This window comes from Suncus etruscus, chromosome 11 (assembly GCF_024139225.1).
Source record: "Suncus etruscus isolate mSunEtr1 chromosome 11, mSunEtr1.pri.cur, whole genome shotgun sequence".
Taxonomy (NCBI): Eukaryota; Metazoa; Chordata; class Mammalia; order Eulipotyphla; family Soricidae; genus Suncus; species Suncus etruscus.
The window spans coordinates 16350791-16360028 of record NC_064858.1 but is presented as its reverse complement, the minus strand read 5'-3'; the positions used below and the strand labels follow the sequence as shown (position 1 = coordinate 16360028).

Sequence of the window (9238 nt, the reverse complement as noted above, 5' to 3'; positions counted from 1 at the left end):
TTCAAACCAATGACTTTCTGCATGAAAGGCAAATGCCTTACCTCCATGCCATCTCTCGGGCCCCAAGGAATAATATTTTATCTTTTGCTATAGTTACTAACTTTTTTAAGTGATGGGTGAAGCCAGGTAGAAAAGGCAAAGTATAAAGAAGAGAAAATTGTACTGGCCTCAGACTTAACCATAACAAAATTTAATATCATTAAGGATTTGAAAGATAGGAGGTTAATACAAAAACTTATATGCAGTTGTACTGTAAGTTTAAAGATGAGAAATATGTTGATATCTAAGATTTCAGGAAAATTCACTGCTTGTTAGAAATTACCATTTTCCTGCTTCCAAAAATTCAAAACTGCGTTAAAACCCATACTCTAAATACTTACCTGGCAGGGGAGTACATGATCACGGAAGGTGGTTTCCCCAGGGCGAGGCTCACCTATTGCACTCCGGTGTGCTGACCCCTTGCGATTTCCCCAAATGTGGGGAAAACACGGACTGCTACTTAATTTGTGGTAGTGGGGGGGACTGTGTTCGCGCTCTCCCCTGGAAGAAAAAAAAAAAAAACCCGCATACTCTATAGTGGATATTTAAGAATTCCTTCAGTGGTAGGGAGATAGTTCAAATCAGTGGAACTGTGGTATCCAGGCCCAAGTTAACTTCTGACTCTACACTGCATAGCCACCCAAGAATGGCCATTGATTTTGGTTCTCAAGAATAACTCTGATGACTTACATCACCACCAAGTCAGAACAACAATGCAATGTACACTGAGCTTTTTTTTTTAGGTGTGGCACCAATGCTGGACCAAATATTTCCAGGAGTGGTCCCTAGTACTTTAGTAGCTTTAGGGCTTCTCACTATGCTCAGGGGATCACTCCTGGCTCTGTGCTCAGAAATTACTCCTGTCAGGCTCCTTATCTTGGTGGACTATAAGGATGTCAGTGATTGAGCCCAGGTAGGCCATGTGCAAAACAAATAACCTACCCGCTATACAATAGTTCTGCCCCTCCCCATGGTGTATAGTTTTTGTGATATATTGTTGGATTCAATTTGCTAGTATTTCGTTGAGGATCTTTGCATCTATGTTTATCAGAGATATCAATGAGTAGTTTTCCCTTTTTGTACTATCTCTGTATGCTTTTGGTATCAGGGTGGTGGTTTGCCACGTAAAAATTGTGGGTATTTCTGTTTCCCCCATTTACTGAAAGAGCCAGAAAAGGATTAGCACTAGGTCCTCTTTAAAAATTTGGAAAAGGGGCCGGAGAGATAGCACAGCAATAGGGTTTTTTGCCTTGCAACACGTGTGGCGATCCAGGACGGACCCCGGGTTCAATCCCAAGCATCCCGCTATGGTCTCCCCGAGCCTGCCAGGGAGCGGTTTTCTGAGCGCAAAGCCAGGAGTAAGGCCCTGAGCACCGCCGGGTATAACCCAAAACCCCAAAACAAAACAAAACAAAAAGGTTTGGAAGAACTCACTAGAGAACCATCTGGGCTTGGGCTTTTGTTTTGAGGGCGACTTTTTGACTACATTTCTGTTTCTTCTATAATAATTGGTACTGTTCAGATCTTCTATTATCTTCTTGCTTCAGCCTTAGGAAAGTTATAGGAATCCAAAAATGTATTTATTTCTTCTAGGTTCTCTAGAATAATAAAAACTAATTTTAATGGGATTTATATTACTATTCTTGAAGTTTGAAGGGGTACACTCATCAGTGTTTGGGATTTAATCTTATATCTGCACTCAGGGATTACTTCTGGTAAACTCAGGGAACCATACATGTTCCAAGGATAAAACCTGGGTTAGTCATATGCAAGGCAAGCACCTTCCCTGCTCAAATATTTCTCGGTCTCTTTGTTTTTGAGCTGTAACTACTATCTAAATATTTAAAATAAAAGTTTTTTATATATGATTTACAAGTATTTTCTTACTTATATTGTCATCCTTTTAAACTGTCCTTTAAAGCAACATAATGAATTTTAATATAGTTCAAATTAATTTTTCTTTTACAGATTATGCTTTCAGGAATATATCTAAAATCTTATAAAATTATCAAAATATTCTCATGTTTTCTCCTATTTGATCTATGATCTGCTTTGAATTCACTTTTGTGCATAGTGTAAGGTTTTTGTTTATGCCTTTATGATATGAATATTCAATTGTTTCTAGCAAGATTTCCTGAAAAGACTTTTCTTTTTCTGTTGGATTTGTTTTGTACTTTTGAAAAAATATTGGACCATTTTTTATTTCACTCTATTAATGATCTTTCCTATTTTGTTTCATTGATCTATTATTTTACTGATTACTGCAGCTTCATTTAAAAGAAACCTTAAAATAAAGTGTGTGTCTCTTAGGGTTTTTTTTTTTTTTTTCAGTTTTGTGTTGGATACTTTAGGTTTAGTATTGTCCTTAACTTTAATAAACTTTTCAAATGCACCACAACAGAAAATTGCCAACTGTGGTAAACTCTAAAGAACGTATGATAAGGTAAATATGTTTGAAAAAATGTCCTAATGGAGACTTCTTTTTTTTTTTTTTTTTTTGTGGTTTTTGGGTCACACCCGGCAGTGCTCAGGGGTTACTCCTGGCTCCATGCTCAGAAATTGCTCCTGGCAGGCACAGGGGACCATATGGGACGCCGGGATTCGAACCGATGACCTTCTGCATGAAAGGCAAACGCCCTACCTCCATGCTACCTCTCCGGCCCCATGGAGACTTCTTAAACCATCATAACATGAAGATTAGTTGAAAAGATAGAAAAATGGTAAAAAATAAAAATGAGGCTTGCTATTCCAAACCACTATGGAGGTGTAATATTATAAACGCTACCATCCTAAATCTCTAGATCCCACATATAATAACCAAGTAATATATTTAGGTAGATCAATGCTTGAATTTGTGAATCAACCAAAGTTATTTCAATGCCACAATAGAAAGATCAAATTTTACTAAATACAAGATCTTTCAACTAAGATAATGATTTTAAAAATGTAATAACTAAAAGTACCAGGATTTTTATATAAAAATAATGTCTGTGACAGAAATCACTTAAGATATAGTCTGTAATATTCTATACTACTTTTTCTATGAAATATTTTTAAATAAATATATTGTTAAAATAAAAACTGATCTATTGCTGAGATTCCTTAAAAAGTTGAGCAAATCTGGGTCCAGAGCATTATGACAGCAGGTAGGGCTTTTGCCTTGCACATGGCCATTCTGGTTAGATTTTCAGCATCCCATAAGACAGTACCCTGAGTACCACTAGGAATTATTTCTGAATAGTGAGGAATAATATCTATGCCCTGCCTAGTGCAGCTCCAAAGCAAATAAACAAAAAATATGAGCAAATCAGAGGGGGAAAAAAAGAAATTTTGTGATATAAGGGTCTAGAAAGGACTTGTAAAATCTGTTTAGCTTAAAGGGAAAATAAAGACAGATTTAATAGTTCAAATTCCAACTTAGTCAGTGTACTCAGAATAATAGATTTCTTATTTTTTTTCATATAAACAACTTTTAAATTTTTCCTGGAGAAATAGTACAAGTGTCAGGTGCTTGTCTTGTATAAAAATAACCCCTGCTTGATACTGAGATCTATAGATACAGCGTTCTTATTTCATCACCCAGCGCAGAGCAGAAGTTTTCCAACCACCACGAAAGCACCACCAGTAGAGTAAATGAACCTGAACGGAGTCTATAGTTAATCCTGTGACAATATACCCCAAGGGTGGAGAAATCCCATAGCGCTAAGGCCAAGTGAATTCCTTTTCAAATGACCCCAATATTTATTGTGCCAGTGCAGGAAGAAAAAAAAAGGCAAAAAGCACAAAACATTTTAATCTTTTATATATTATTTTTCTTCATTTATTATTATTATTTTTATTTACCTATCTACTTTTTGTTGATTGCTTTGTTTTGGTGTGGTTATTGAAGCTGTTGTCCCCATTTATATTTATATTGTTTTGTTTTGTTTTCTTCTTTTCTTTTCTTTCTTTAGGTGCTCTGCCATGTTTTTTTAACTCAAGACCATGGCTTTTTTTTTGTGGTGCCTATCGTTATCACTGGAGTGCTCACTGGATATTTGACTCTTCTTTTTGTACTGTAGGGGTATTTCACCTTCTTTTTCTCCTTCATCTCTCAAACCGACAATGAGAGCCTCTAGAAGGATTCCCCCCATTTTCGGCATATTAGACTTTTACCCCAGTTTATTACTTTTCTCTTCTTCAAATAAAACCACATAACTTGGCCCGGAGAGATAGCACAGCGGCGTTTGCCTTGCAAGCAGCCGATGCAGGACCAAAGGTGGTTGGTTCGAATCCCGGTGTCCCATATGGTCTCCCGTGCCTGCCAGGAGCTATTTCTGAGCAGACAGCCAGGAGTAAACCCTGAGCACCGCCGGGTGTGGCCCAAAAACCAAAAACCAAAAAAAAAAAAAAAAAAAAAAAAAAAACCACATAACTTGAACTATGTAGTCCTTCCTCCCAGTTAGAGGGGGAAATAAGGGAGGCACCAAGACCAAGACTACTAAGTAGTAAGCTAGGTACAGAGGGGACCACAATTTCTCGCAGCCCCGGGGGAGAGGGAGGGGGATATGGGAGGTAGGATGAACACAGAGGGGTAGGGAGGACAAATTGGTGATGGGAACCCCCTGATTTTATGTAAATGTGAACCTGTAATATTATTGTCAACAATATGTAAACCACTATGACCAAAATAAAAATTATATTAAAAAAAAAAACCCTGCTTGAGCAAAATTGGGTACTGCTGAAAAAAACAAAATTAAACTTTTATTTTCTATTATTTCTCTATTGCATACCCACTTGTTTGTTATATATTGATTTTTGTTTCATACTTTATTATTTAAAGAAATACTTATCTGTCTCTGAATATCATCAGTATATTTGAGTCTCTTAATTCAAACTATTTCAATTTAATTTTATCTACAGAATAAATTCCTACTCCAGTTGGAAATGTAGATTTATATTCTTATACTAATATATTAAATTGGTTTGGAATTTTACTTTTCAGGGGACTTTTTTTTAACTTTTTTAAATTATTATTAATATCTTTATTTGAACACCTTGATTACAAACATGATTGTAGTTGGGTTTCAGTCATGTAAAGAACATCCCCCTTCACCAGTACGACATTCCCATTACCAATGTCCCAAATCTCCCTCTCCCCCACCCCACCCCTGCCTATACTCTAGACAGGCTTTCTACTTTCCTCATTCATTCACATTGTTAGGATAGTTTTCAATGTAGTTATTTCTTTAACTAGACTCATCACTCTTTGTGGTGAGCTTCATGTCATGAGCTGGACCTTCCAGCCCTCCTCTCTTTTGTCTCTGAGAATTATTGCAAGAATGTCTCTTATTTTTCTTAAAACATAGATGAGTGAGACTATTCTGTTGACTATCTCTCTTCCTTTGACTTATTTCACTCAGCATAATAGATTACATGTACATCTATGTATAGGAAAAATAAGTTCAGAAAATTTTATCTTTATTATATATAAAAAGAAAGCCAACACTCATTTTTTTCCTTTGTATCATATAAAATTTAGTGCTTTCTCTTTGGTACTAAGTATTTGGGTGTGCCCCCCCAATAAAAAGATTCTTCAAGAGACTATAAATGTTAAAATGTTAAAACTGAAACAATATTATATTAAAACAATCAGTGGAGGATCTGTTAGAAATATCTTGGTCTTTACTCAAAGAAAACTATCTGGGCTGAAGCGATAACACAGACGGACCTATGACGGACCTGGGTTCAATCCCCGATATCCCATATGGTCTCCTAAAGCCAGGGGCGATTTCTGAGAACATAACCAGAAGTAACTCCTGAGTGTCACCAGGTGTGGCCCAAAAAAAGCAAAACAGGAAGGAAGGAAGGAAGGAAGGAAGGAAGGAAGGAAGGAAGGAAGGAAGAAGGAAGGAAGGAAGGAAGGAAGGAAGGAAGGAAGGAAGGAAGGAAGGAAGGAAGGAAGGAAGGAAGGAAGGAAGGAAGGAAGGAAGGAAGGAAGAGGAAGAAGGAGGAAGAAAGGAAGAAACTATCCAGTACATTCTAAAGAGAAAATGTCAAATTACCTAATATCTCATGTCCTTGTTTCTGAAAACAAAGGAGTTCTTTCACTTAGGTTTATCATGAGAGGATTTTTTCTGCTGGATGTTATTACTATTTCCTTTCATGTTTTAAATGTTGAAAGAACAAGTGTTAATGGTAATGATCTCTACATTAAAATGAGTTTTGAAGCTGGAGTAGTGGCACTAGCGGTAAGGCATCTTGCCTTGGAAGCACTAACCTAGTACAAACTGTAGTTCAATCCCCCAGTGTCTCATATGGTCCACCAAGCCAGGAGTGATTTCTGAGCTTTCTGAGCACATAGCCAGGAGTAACCCTTGAGCATCACTAGGTGTGACCCAAAAACCAAAATAATAATAATAATAATAATAATAATAATAATAATAATAATTTGAGCTTTTCTCAAAATGTATTTGAAAATAAATAATTTGATCTTCAATTTCTTTAAAAGTAATGACAACAATTACTTTCTTTAATATAAATTAAAATAAAATATATTGAAAGTGGAATATTTTGACTGTAGATAATGAATACTGGTTTGCATTACCTGCACCCTCACCCTCAATACTGTGTCATTTTAACAGATTCTTTACTTATTTACTTTATTCACTTATTGATAAATTTATGTATGAAAAATACCTGCTACTTACTACTAATAATAGGGACAATCAAGACAGAAAGTGTATATTAGTATAATATAGTCTAAATTTTCTTGGTGTTTTAAGTTATACTATGTTTTAAATTAAGTCCCAAAAATTTTAAATTAAATTCCAAAATTTTCTTCCTGTTAATGTTTTCTTCCTGATGTTAGGTCCTTTGCAAAGCATTCCCTATGAGAATGTCTTTCTTGATCTAAACTCCCATCATATTTGTTGTATTGGATTACCAAAAATAAACCTCTCCATCTGCTCTATCAGCAGTTCTTTGCTCATATCTACTGTTGCTCTGTTGAGTGCTGGTAGGAACATGACATTCTCTTGCATTCCATAATCTGTCCCGCAGCTTTGCTAAGGAGTTTTCTAGAGAAAACTATCATTAGCCTTCAAGGTATTCAAACTACACTGGTATCTATGTCAGGAATGGGAAGATGGACTTGTCAAATTTTTAAACTGTTCCAAGAGCAGTTCTCTCAGTTTTTAAATGGTTCCAGTTCTTCCTGGAACTAAGAAATGTCTCCAAAGGGCTATACACAAGCTGACTGAATAATAATCATTTAGCTATATTCAGAATCCTTTCTGTAAGCAAAATAAATAAATAAATAAATAAATAAATAAATAAATAAAAAGGCCAAGGGGCCAGAAAGATAGAACAAGTTGTTTTTTTTTTTGGCTTGGGGGGCCATGTGGGATGCTAGATTATCAAACCGAGGTCTGTCCTAGGTTAGTCACGTTACATCACATACAAGGCAACTGGCCTACCACTTGCACCACCACTCTGGCCCCTCTCTAACCATTTTCTTTTTTTTTTATTTTTTTTTATTTAAACACCTTGATTACATACATGATTGTGTTTGGGTTTCAGTCATAAAAGGAACACCACCCATCACCAGTGCAACATTCCCATCACCCAAGTCCCAAATCTCCCTCCTCCCCACCCAACCCCCGCCTGTACCCTAAACAGGCTCTACATTTCCCTCATACATTCTCAATATTAGGACAGTTCAAAATGTAGTTATTTCTCTAACTAAACTCATCACTCTTTGTGGTGAGCTTCCTGAGGTGAGCTGGAACTTCCAGCTCTTTTCTCTTTTGTGTCTGAAATTTATTATTGCAAGAATGTCTTTCATTTTTCTTAAAACCCATAGATGAGTGAGACCATTCTGCGTTTTTCTCTCTCTCTCTGACTTATTTCACTCAGCATAATAGATTCTGTGTACATCCATGTATAGGAAAATTTCATGACTTCATCCCTCCTGACAGCTGCATAATATTCCATTGTGTATATGTACCACAGTTTCTTTAGCCATTCGTCTGTTGAAGGGCATCTTGGTTGTTTCCAGAGTCTTGCTATGGTAAATAGTGCTGCAATGAATATAGGTGTAAGGAAGGGATTTTTGTATTGTATTTTTGTGTTCTTAGGGTATATTCCTAGGAGTGGTATAGCTGGATCGTATGGGAGCTCAATTTCCAGTTTTTGGAGGAATCTCCATATTGCTTTCCATAAAGGTTGAACTAGACGGCATTCCCACCAGCAGTGGATAAGGGTTCCTTTCTCTCCACATCCCCGCAAGCACTGTTTGTTCTCGTTCTTTGTGATGTGTGCCATTCTCTGTGGTGTGAGGTGGTATCTCACTGTTGTTTTGATTTGCATCTCTCTGATGATTAGTGATGTGGAGCATTTCTTCATGTGTCTTTTGGCCATTTGTATTTCTTCTTTGTCAAAGTGTCTGTTCATTTCTTCTCCCCATTTTTTGATGGGATTAGATGATTTTTTTCTTGTAAATTTCTGTCAGTGCCTTGTATATTTTGGAGATTAGCCCTTTGTCTGATGGGTATTGGGTGAATAGATTCTCCCACTCAGTGGGTGGCTCTTGTATCCTGGGCACTATTTCCTTTGAGGTGCAGAAGCTTCTCAACTTAATATATTCCCATCTGTTAATCTCTGTTTTCACTTGCTTGGAGAGTGCAGTTTCCTCCTTGAAGATGCCTGAAGTCTCAATGTCCTGGAGAGTTTTGCCTATGTGTTGTTCTATATATCTTATGGTTTGGGGTCGGATATCGAGGTCTTTAATCCATTTGGATTTTACCTTCGTACATGATGTTAGCTGGGGGTCTAAGTTCAATTTTTTGCAAGTGGCTAGCCAGTTGTGCCAACACCACTTGTTGAAGAGGCTTTCCTTGCTCCATTTAGGATTTCCTGCTCCTTTATCAAAATTAGGTGATTGTATGTCTGGGGAACATTTTCTGAGTATTCAAACCTATTCCACTGATCTGAGGGTCTGTCCTTATTCCAATACCATGCTGTTTTGATAACTATTGCTTTGTAGTACCGTTTAAAGTTGGGGAAAGTAATTCCTCCCATATTCTTTTTCCCAATGATTGCTTTAGCTATTCTAGGGTGTTTATTGTTCCAAACAAATTTCAAAAGTGCCTGATCTACCTCTTTGAAGAATGTCATAGGTATCTTTAGAGGGATAGTGTTGAATCTGTATAACACCTTG

At 36.7% G+C, this 9238-nt stretch overlaps 1 non-coding gene across 1 annotated transcript; it reads left to right on the top strand.

The window, feature by feature from the left end:
- The first annotated feature begins 372 nt into the window (after positions 1 to 372).
- Positions 373 to 543, top strand: LOC126023277 (U1 spliceosomal RNA). The gene has a single exon (XR_007500454.1). It is a non-coding gene; the product is annotated as a U1 spliceosomal RNA (small nuclear RNA).
- Positions 544 to 9238: the final 8695 nt, after the last annotated feature.